This window comes from Triticum aestivum, chromosome 4A (assembly GCF_018294505.1).
Source record: "Triticum aestivum cultivar Chinese Spring chromosome 4A, IWGSC CS RefSeq v2.1, whole genome shotgun sequence".
Lineage (NCBI taxonomy): Eukaryota > Viridiplantae > Streptophyta > Magnoliopsida > Poales > Poaceae > Triticum > Triticum aestivum.
Window position 1 is genome coordinate 421,249,803 of NC_057803.1, and position 11,515 is coordinate 421,261,317.

An 11,515-nucleotide genomic window follows, 5' to 3' on the forward strand; every position below is an offset into this window, starting at 1 on the left:
GAAAAATACGGCACGACCTTTGCTAAAAAAGGACATATCGAGCGTCTGAAATTTACCGGAATGGAAATTAATCAACACTCTGGCAAAACATAGGCCACTCAGAGGTGTAACCTACAAACATGGCCAGCCACTTGGGCAAGCACATACCCTATTTGAGCAACACAAGCTATACATGTTTATATCTACATCACATGACATTCAAATTTGATGGTCATTGCGTATCCATGAGCTCGGTAGGCCCTTCCAGGGGGTCTTGGAGGTCTTCTTCCGGGGGTGACCCCATCCTTGTCGGGCTCGCCTACCCGGCAAGGGAGACTTTTCTCCTGGTAGTTTCTTACTTCCCTGGCTTGGCCTTGGTCCTCTTGATCTGCATATTTGCCTTTTGAGAATCTTGATTTCTTTTACTTTTCCCTATCCTTGCTGCTGTAACGTTCCTCCTGTGCCTATGCACAATCAAGGCAACGGACCCAGGGTTTGTTGCACCGACACCGGGGGCCATAGGTTTCACTAGAGGCTTCTCTCAAGATAGCAAATAATATGGAGGGTGAATAAATTATTATCGAGCAGTTGATAGAAAAGCGCAAAGTTATGACGATATCTAAGGCAATGATTGTGAAACATAGGCATCACGTCCATGTTAAGTAGACCGACTCCTACCTGCATCTACTACTATTACTCCACACATCGACCGATTCCTACCTGCATCTTGAGTATTAAGTTCATGAAGAATACAGAGTAACGCATTAAGTAAGATGACATGATGTAGAGGAATAAACTAAAGCTATATGATGCAAACCCCATCTTTTTATCCTCGATGGCAACAATACAATACGTGCCTCGCTACCCCTACTGTCACTAGGTGAGGACACCGCAATATTGAACCCAAAGCTAAGCACCTCGCCCATTACAAGAAAAACCAATCTAGTTGACCAAACTAAACCGATAGTTCCAAGATAATTACAAAGATATCAAATCATGCATAAAAGGATTTAGAGGAAATTCAAATAATATTCATAGATAATCTGATCATAAAACCACAATTTATCGAATCTCGACAAAAACACCACAAAAGAAGATCACATCAGATAAATCTCCAAGAACATCGAGGAGAACATGGTATTGAGAAGAAAAGAGAGAGTATAAGCCATCTAGCTACGAGCTATGGACCCGTATGTCTGAGGTAAACTACTCACGCATCATTGGAAGGGCAATAGAGTTGATGTAGATGCCCTTCGTGATCGAATCCCCCTCCGGCAGGATGCCGAAAAAGGCCCCAAGATGGGATCTCCCGGGAATAGAGGGTTGCAGTAGTGGAAAAGTGTTTTTGTGGATGCTTCTGGAGGTTCGACAATGTATGTGAATATATACAAGGAAGAACTAGGTCAGGGGGTCACCGAGGGGCCCACAAGGTAGGGGGCGCGCCCTCCCGCTTGTCGCCGCATCGTGACTCTTCTAACTTGATTTTCAGGTCTCCGGGGTGTCTTCTGGTCCAAGAGAAATCATCGCGAAGGTTTTATTTCGTTTGATATTCCTTCTCCGCGAAGCTAAAAAAACAAGGAAAAAACAGAAATTGGCACTGGGCTCTAGGCTAATAAGTTAGTCCCAAAAATGATATAAAACTGCGTATTAATGCATATAAAACATCCAAAACCGATAATATAATAGCATGGAACAATCAAAAATTATAGATACGTTGGAGACGTATCAGCCATTATGCGGAACCCAGCAGAAATAGTCACTTCAACTGCTTGTCGACCATGGTCAGGCGGGACTCGGCGGCCAGGAAGATTTCTGAGAAGCTCCAGGCGACGTGCCGATCAATCTTAGCACTCGCATCCAGCTAGGCGATCTGGTGGAGGCACACAACGTCCTCTGCTGTCTCCTGTGTCTCTGGCAAGACCCCTGCAAAGAGGAAGAAAAAAGCCAATTGGAAAGGCAAAAGGTTGGCCGGCTCGCGACCAATGGGTTGTCCAGAAAAACAATTACGGGTGAGAAGCTCATCGAGATTCTGCGTCTGGCACAACATCCCGTTCCTTTCTAGGCCCCACACGCTGCCATGGGTCTCGAGCTCCATCTCGAACCCAGCGCTCTTGTCAACGGCCGCCTTCAGCTCAGTGTCCTTGTTGACGACCACCTTCCCGTGCTCCTCCACCAGCCGGCTCAGCTCCGCCCGATGGGCCTCGGACGCCCTGACTAGTCGCGGTCAGCGATTGCCTAGTCATGCTGCTGGCCGGCTTTAGCCAGCCGGTTTCGAAGGGCCGGCACCACGGCCGTGGTGGCTGCATGGCGAGATAACAAGTTAGATATCGGCAAAGAAGAAAACCGCCTTGAAAGATTCAACCCAGCTGCTACACAGTCGGCCCTAATCTCGGGTGCTACACCCAGTGGGTGCGCTGTCGCGCCCCCACTAGAAGCAGGCAAGATATACCTCGGGCCTGGGCCAGGTCCGAGGTATCTCCTTGGCGATGAGCTGGGCCTTGGCTGCGCGATACCACCCCAGGAGGAGGTTGTACGCATCCGCCCGTAGGTCGTACAACTCCTGCGAGAAGATGAAGTTAAAAAGAAAGCAAGAGCGCATATGAAGACCTGACCCGGCTGCTACGCAGCTGGCCCGGCCCTCTAGGGCTACACCCAGTGGGTGCGCTGGCGCGCCTCCACTATCACTACTAGGAAAAATAGTACCAGTAGCGTAGGTTTTTTGCGTACCAATAGCGCATGCACCCGCGCTACTGCTACGACGGTACAGCTAAATTTTAGCAGTAGCGTGTTTTTTACCCCACGCTACATCTAAAAAAGTTACTAGTAGCATGTTCAACCCGCGCTACTGCTATTACGTACACGCGCTACCAGTAATGAAATAGTAGTAGCGTAGGTAAACTACAAACGCTACTAGTATCCTATATACTAGTAACGCCCAGTTTCCTCCCCACGCTACTAGTAACTTATTAGGAATTAAAAAAACAAAATGAAGCAATTCCATTTTGTCACATAATTGTTGTATCTACCATCACACAATTTCTCATTGTAGCTAGCGGCAACTCATGTATAATTCCTATCACATAGTGTTGTGTGCCTAGTCAATGTGCGAAGCCTGCCGGGCCTGATCACGTGGCCTGCAGCTGCGACAGAACACAACGAGCAGCCTCGCGAGCCACACTTGACCGACGGTGGCCGCCGCCTTGAGTTGTGACGCCGTCACGTCCCTCGCCCTGACCCTCAGCTCCAGCAGGCCTCGATCGATGTCATGCTTGTGCCTCGCCACCAGCGGATGAAGGAATCCATCGGCAGCCACGACACCATCGGTCCACGAGCCTCTTGACGGCCGTCAGAGTCGCCACCACAAGCCTGCAGCATTACCAACAGAGATTTAGAAACTTCAGATTCTTTAGAAGAATGACACGGAAAAACAATGCGATACATGTTGATGCCAATGTGCTACAATTTTTTCCGAGACTCTTATTGAAGCCATAATGCACAACTTAACTACACACTGAAGCAGCACATAGCTACTTCCATGACAAAATATAACACATAAGATTAGAAGCAATTCTATTGTGTTGGAAGCCCTAAAAAGAAACAACACCTACGAAGGAGTTAGAGGCATAATTCTTTCGATAATTTTCTATCTATCCATTTTTCTAAGTACTCATTTCAATACCTTGATATCTTTCACGTTTTCAAAGATAACAAAGTCCATGAATCTACTGTTGGTAGAGCATAGTGATTATACAAACTGAAGCCTGAACATATATACCTGCCAGTTCACAGACTTGACAAATGAATTCTGAAGTTAATGGGCTTTTCCTCTTTCCTGAAGAAATCATTTGGTCTACTCTTTTTTGGTACTACCTAGAAGAATTAGAACTACAAAAAATGGCATCACTGAACAAGGGTAGATAGACAAGTTATATCTTTTGTCCTCAAGTGAGAATTTAATTTAATAAAAAAATACTAAAATTAGGTTTCATATATACACATTGTAGGACTTTACTGGAGAGTATAGCAGTAGCACCAAAACCAAAACAGTTAGAATGACGTCAAAACTGTAGATTCGGTAAAAGGAGTCATGTGAAAATGCTTACAGAGGACCGGATACTTACAGCTTTGCATAGCCCTTTAGACCAAACGCAAGGGCTTTGTCATAAAACCATTACACAAGCTTACGGGCAATAAATCTGTCACATACCTACAAAACTGAAGTTAAATGACAAAATACAATGATTCTAAGTGCTGAATTGGTGTTGCACTGCCACAATGATGCTAAGTGCGGAGTTTGGTGTTGCTCTGTAGAAGCAATTGGGTAAAGTAGGTTGTACAGAAGAGAAGCCCTGCCATTCTATCCAAATGATTTTGTGATGAATCAAAAGATGAGGTTGAGAATTTGTAATACCATAGTTACTATATTATCACATAAACTGCCCACTACCCAAGGAATTCCTAAAAAGGTATGGTCATGTTTCTAACGCTGGTACCAATACCCACACTAGGAAAAGGGAGAACTGCAGTGTTTGTCCATTATAAACAATTGAAGAAACAAAGTAATAAACAGGATCACGGGAACAAACTTGCATATATAGTATTATTTGATAAAGTTTCTATGATTCAGGCAAACATTCTAAAAAGTGCATTAAGCAAACCTTTATAAATTCCTCAAAAGAGAACTCCTTGGACAAATCATTGTTACTCCTTGTTGCCACTGTGCCAGTAGCATTGGATGATGATTCCTGCAGGATATGCATAATAAAGTTATTTGTGTAAGTCTAGACCTGTCATTGTACACAGATGTGCTTTCATCGTACAATACATTGCTCCATGGTTGAGTGCTTAACATAGGGCTGCAAGAAAAGCTCGAGGCTCGTGAGTCGCTCGAGATCGACTCGTTTTTTGACTCGACTCAAGATCGACTTGAAAAGAAACGAGATGAGTTTGAACACTTTATGTAGCTCGACCGAGAAACGAGCCGATCTTGAGCCAATGTTGGCTCGCTCGATTTTAGCTCGATAGCTTGACAGAATATCATTATGTTAAATGATCATGCCATATATTAAATGGAAATAAGATAATTTATTACCGTATATGTTGTCCATAATTTTCTTCATTTTATTTACCAAAGAACATGGAAACTTAATTAAGTACAGAGAAGATTTAGGCCTAATTATGGCACGTGGTCGACTATGTGTTAAATATCCTATATTTTTGGCAAAGGTTCCCAACATATTCACCTTAATTTTTTGTTTTTCATCGATAGATTATAATTTTTACCATCTCATTTAGCTCAAAACTAACTCGAGATCGACTCAAGATCATTACAAGCTGAGCACGAGTCATGTTCTACAGCTCGATCATGAGCTTCACTTAGTTTAAGCTCGCTCGAATTTTCATATGAGTTGAGCTGAGCCAACTCCAACTCACTCGAGCTCGACTCGTTTGCAGCCCTAGCTTAACACAACAAAATGGCACATAGTCTGATGTAGCATCTACTTTAAATAATTTAGTCTTGTCCTGTCATGTATTAGAATGGCATTTTTCAACTTCACTTCACGAAATCAAAAGGTGGCCGTTAGCTTTCATGAGATGGCTAAATGGTTGTGATACGAGCCATTGCAGAGTCATTTTGTACACCAAAAAATTGACCGCAAATGATAAACAGGTTATATATGGAAGGCCATGATACGGTTCAACTCACATCAAACACATACATAATCTAAAGGAGCATTTTTCTGCAATAAAGATTGCACTTCAAAACATCTGTTATGACATTTTTTGGCTAGCCAAGAACAACATTTACCTGACATCCTCCAACGTCTTTCCTGCTTTCATAGTGTAGCTCTGGCGTGGACGGAGTAACTTCAAGTCGAAATCAATTTCGGTTCAAGAGTTCAAGATGAGGCATGCCTCTCACTTATTTGCAGTAGCAGATCCATAGCTCAAGATAACAAAAACATGAATACGGGCAGCGATAGCTGAACCGACCGGCGCAGCTTCCATGACTAAAGCCACCAATTTGTCAAGCCGATTGAGATCCGTCTTCATCCCTAATTTCCCAAGCTTGTTGTCTGTGTTCTCCATTGCGGCCTGCGTAAACAACAGATCAAATTCGAACGCATCCTGGACATTCCCCTCTGCAAATCCCAGCGGAGTGAACGCCTGGTCGATTATCCTAGTGTCCTTAGAACTGCTGCCAGAACCTGACTGCGCGGCAAAATCCTAAGTTCCAAAAACGTGGCAGACAAGATTCGCCATGAATGAGCTAACACTGGGGCAATTGCTGACCGTAGCACCTCTCAGCCCCATGAACCTGAATGTTCAGCAGCAGAGTCATCCCTAGCATTTACAATGGATACACTGACAGTAATCAAAGCAAAAGATCACACACAGTGAACCTCTCGGATAGCTTGGGGACTACTAGCTCCTGCGGATCCACCCGGGCAATTTCCCCATCCTAACGTGAAACAAATACAATCAGCATCGCATACTCAAACCATCTCTGCAACTACTTCGCCTGGACGCAAACCCGGAGAGCAGGATCGCACTTTGTGCAGGGTGGAGGGCATTGTACATGTCGAGAAGCTGCGCCAGCTCGAGAATCGAGTCACTATTCATGTCCCCTCCATCCTTTGGGTTGGGAGACAAGACCAGAAGCCTCTCAATTTAATGGGGGGGGCAAGCAAAGCAGAGCAACCGTGCAGAGCGCGGGAGGGGGTGGGGCGGATTGGTACTATTGACCGCGGGGGTGCGGACGGAGAGGAAGCCGCGGGAGGAGATGGAGGCGAACGCGTCGAGCTGGCCCTTCCCCCCTCCGCCCCCGGCGAGCAGCGCCGCGTGGCCGGCCGCGTACAGCACCAGCGCCCGCCTCGGCTTGTCCGCCATTGCTCCGCCACGCCGACACACACTGCTTCCCCTTCCCCTTTCCCTTCGCGCCCCGTCGCCTTATTTCGGAGAAGAACAGGGAGGTGATCCCGGCAGTAGAGGAGAAGAGAGGAGGTGGAGGGGATGGGTGCGGTGTGGGGTTAAACTGGGACGGTTGGTGGGGTGGGTAATGGATCGGGGGTGGTCCGGTGTGGGACTGACGGACTATGCTAGCGGTAGCATGGGGTGTCTCACTGGCGCTACGGTTATCCCATTAGTAGTGGCGTAGGTTTATGACCCACGCTATTGTTATGGTTTGTCCGCGGGGCACGGTCGAGAATTATTTACCAGTAGCGTGTCCCAAAGAAACCAATGCTGTTGCTAAGCCATACCAGTAGCGTGCTTCGTACCCAGCACTATTGGTAATAACTTGTAGCGTGGGGACACAAACAAACGCTACTGGTATACTTCTATGTATAAGAATTTTCCTAGTAGTGTATCCCCGCTATCCGGCCGAGGAAACAAGAAAAATGGAGAAGAACATACCGCAACCGTGCACTTCAGATCCTGTGTTCACTCCTGCTCGACCCGGCCGAAGGCATGTAGGAGGCTCTCGCATCCTCTGGTCTGATAGTGTAGAGCTTCGGCCGCCGCGTCCTACCGGGTAAGCGACCCGACAGCAACCTAGCCGGCGTCCACACAAGGTTGCTGCGGGCTATCACTAGATCCGCTATCCAGTTCCCGCTCCCATTTCCAGTGGCCTACAGCGGCACAACCGCCATGGCGTGGCTGCCCCATGTCGGCATCTCCGCGGACGGTGTTGATTACAGCGCGCCGGCTAGCGTCACCTGCGGCGCTCCGTCCGGTGCAGCATCTTCCCCGCACCCACTCCTCCGACCTCATTCCTGCTGTCCGAGTCGTTCCGGGGTAGGATGTCCACGATGATCTTATAGTCGCCGTCGTTCGCCTCCATCCGCTCGTCCTGGTTGTGCCCGTCGTCTGTCTGCAGCTCGACGATGGTGTCCGCTAGCATCATGCCCTCCGCCCACTCCGGCCAAGCCGGGTCCGTGGTGGGCCTCCCCCTTGCCTCGGTGGCTATCGCCCACCCTAGGACCGAGGTCTCCCTTGCTACCTTCTCGGCCGCCACCAACTCCCTCTCGGCCACATCCCGGTCCTGCCAGGCGACGCACTCCATATCCGCCGGGTTAAGGCCAAGGTCCTCCTCGGGCTTCCTCTCGACACGGTCGATGGTGCTGCTCCAAGTCTTCCGAAAGACAAGCCCATTCTTGGACGCGGCCGTCGTGGCCACCAGCGCAAGCTCAAGGGGTGACCTATGCGACGCGAAGACAATGTAAGAAGAATGTAATCAAGTGATAAACAAAAACCAGTGAGTTGTACTTACCCGATTGCCATCTGGATGGCCCGTCTCTGCAGTGTGGCTAGGACAGCCCGACGTACCTTTTTGGGGACAACCTTGCCACGCGCCGGTGGCGCCTCCGTCGCCTGCTTTAGTCCGGCTTCCACGACACCCAGTCTCTCCCATGCATCTGGCGCGCCGTCGTCGGCTCGCTAGATGGCCCAGACTCGGATGCTATCTTTAGTCGCCTCGGTGGATGGACGCTGCCATCTCCTCCCATTGGCAGTGCTGCACCACCAACGATCGTCAGGTCCTCCTTGTCGTCATCCGGCCAGTCTTGTAGGAGGTCTGGGTGCGGAGACTTACCCACATGACGCGTCGTGCCAGATTCGGCTCTGGCCGGCTGCATTTCGGCCGGCTCCACGTTCTTGATGACAGACTCGCCTCCATCCGAGTCATCCCGTTTGTCTACCAAGAGCTGCGTCCTCGGTCCATCACGGATTTGTTGGACCGCGTGCAGGAGGGTCTCTCTTGTCGGGTTAGGATGGAGGAAAAGTTCAGACATTGCAAAAAATGAGGACCAAGGACTCACCACTTGTGTCGGATGCTCTTTGCTGCAGAGCGCCAACCAGTGGCCATCACGGCCCTAGAGATGTTATTGACCCGATCGGTGACCTGCGCCGACATAAATTCCTGGGCCGACATCCAGCTTGGGTCCTGCTGGTGTCCCATCTCGGCGATGATGTGCGCCCGGTGCTGCAGCGACAGCACCTGTCGCGCGATGAAGGCGGCGATGACGTCCATCTAGCTCCGCGCGCACTGTCATCTCGGGGATCTGACTACACTAGTTCAGCACCCCCTGTGGCGGGTTCATTGGCAGGTAGCTCCAGCTGGTCTTGGCGTGCGGTGGCTCATCGATGAACGGCGGCAGATTGATGCATTCCACCCGCTGGTCGAGGTTGCACACATAGAAGAACGCATTTTGCCACTTATTGGCAGAATCCTTGAGGGGCATCTTGGGGAATGACCCGTTAGGCCAGCCCAAGATTACAGCGGCCCCGGAGGCAGACATCACTGCGCTGACGGACCCTGCTGCTTGAGGAAGAAAAGATGGGCCTACAACTTGTGTCCGGCTCCACGCCCAGGTAGCCCTCGCAGAGCGTGGCGAAGCTGGCGAGTGGCAGCACAATGTTGGTACCCAGATGGTGGGGCTGCAGCCCGAAGAAGTTCAAGAACGCTCGGAAGAAAAGGCTTGCGGGAAGGCGAACCCGTGCTTGAAGTGGCTGTAGAAGATAACACGTTCTCCATCCTACGGTCGCAGGTCAACCTCGTAGCCCGCCGCGCGCGCTGCCGCCAACGTCACCAGCGGCGGCCTCTTAGTGTCGCGGAGGCACTGGATCCCTTTGGTTGCGCCATCGGCGGGGTTCTTCGGAGGCGCGAGACACGGCAACAAGGAGAAGGCCGGAGCGCTCGACGGATGCTGCTAGCAGTAGGTGGGCCGTGTAGCAATGGCATGCTCAAAGCTTGGAGGAGAAGGAGAATAAGAAAGCGAAGGGGGAGCGAGGGGAGCATGCGAGGGCATTTCTGCCGTGCCCCTCCCTCCATTTTTATAACCACGATGGAACTTGGGGAAGTGCGATCGGCTGCGCCCATGATTCCACTTCGCCGCATCGGATGGGCACATTTCCCGCACGTCTTAATTGTGTGGAGAAGTGCAGCCGCCGACCACTGCCACAATAAACCCCCCCACACTCGGGCTGACGACGCGACGTGGTGGGGACTAGCTCACTATAGTGTCCCATCGCACGCGTGACCTAGCAGGGCCTCGCCGACCGTTGTTCACGACGTGGCGCTGCACCGGGCCACAGAAGGCGCGTCCTTCCATCTCAAGCCATGACCGAGCTAGGGTTTCGGTTTCCCGCCCAGGCTGGCATGCCGTGATCCGGCTTCCGGAAGCCGGCACATAGTGGGTGTTGCCAGGACCGGGCGGTTGCAGGCTTCACCAACCCAACCGCCTCCTCAGGGGGATACGCTGCGAAGGCCCCCCTGCATGGAGCCGGGCAGCCTTCACAGCTTCCGGGACTAGTATCGGGGGGATGGCCCCCAGGAAGGCAAAGGAACCCAGATCCCCTTAGAAAACATCAGGGCTGGCAAAGCCCCTCAGTCCGGCTCGCCCCTGGCCAGCTCCCCTGCATGAGCTGGCCGGGTGCCGCGACCCGGCCGGCCGGATGGCCTTAGCCGGCTGTTCCAAGAAGTCAACCCCCAGCGGTAGGAAGGTGTCGCTATAGTGTGCCTCCTTTTACGCTGGCCCTGGTGGGTGCGGTAGCAGTGCATCCCACGTCCCCCGCCCGGGGCGAGCGGTGTCTCTGCGGCCCAACCCTACAGCCTGGCGGCATGTGCCATCCCAGGACGCTTGGAGAGGCGTGCCACAATAACAAGCAACCGGCCGTACCCGCGCCCGGCGAACCCGGCAGACCGGCCCGGCAGACCCCACTACTGGACCTCAGATGCTGACACCAGGGCCCCGCGCCTATGTAATGTTACCATTGTAAACCCGGGGGGCCAGCCTATAAGACCCCCTCGGTGCCCTTCCATGCAAAGGGTCGATCCTTAGAACACACTCCCTCAGACACGCACCAACATCAGGAGGCAGCACATGAATTGGCTTGTCCTCCTTCCTCCCTCATACTGCTCTAGGAGCAAACCTGTAACCACTTCATATATACTACATTCGGCAGGAGTAGGGGTGTTATCTCTCCGGAGAGCCCCGAACCTGGGTACGTCTTGTGTCACACACTTGCGCATGCCAACCATGCCTCTAGAACCAACTGGTGTCCTTGCGTCTATCCCCACCTTTAGCCATCCCATGGCATCTGCCGTGAGATCACCACGACATTTTATGTGGCACATGCCTCACAAAACGGTCAATCCCACACAGTGGCTCGCAACTCGTAGTGTACTACCAGACCCCCTAGACGCAGACACACTAATATGATGCATGTTAAAATTTTCCGTGGTGAACATATGCTACAAAAGGAGGGATGTTTTAATTTGAAAAAAAACAGAGATCATTAAGACGTTTTGGTACATTGATTGATTTTATAGGGGTATAATGTGCAAAAATCAAATTTGAGCTACATGCACACGTGACAGTGGACCTAAATGGATTGGAAAACACATGTGTGTCACCGGTGCATGTTTACTCCCCGTGGAACAAATTTCAAACATTGAGAATCTTGATTTTTAAAATCTAGTGTTACATCCAAAACTTAGTTGAAATTCATGAAACTTATCGTGTTGTCATATGGA

The 11,515-nt window shown here is 50.4% G+C and overlaps 1 pseudogene; it reads right to left on the reverse strand.

Moving 5' to 3' along the window:
- Positions 1–1,840: 1,840 nt before the first annotated feature.
- Positions 1,841–6,870, reverse strand: LOC123083831 (uncharacterized; annotated as a pseudogene).
- Between the last annotated feature and the right edge of the window lie 4,645 nt (positions 6,871–11,515).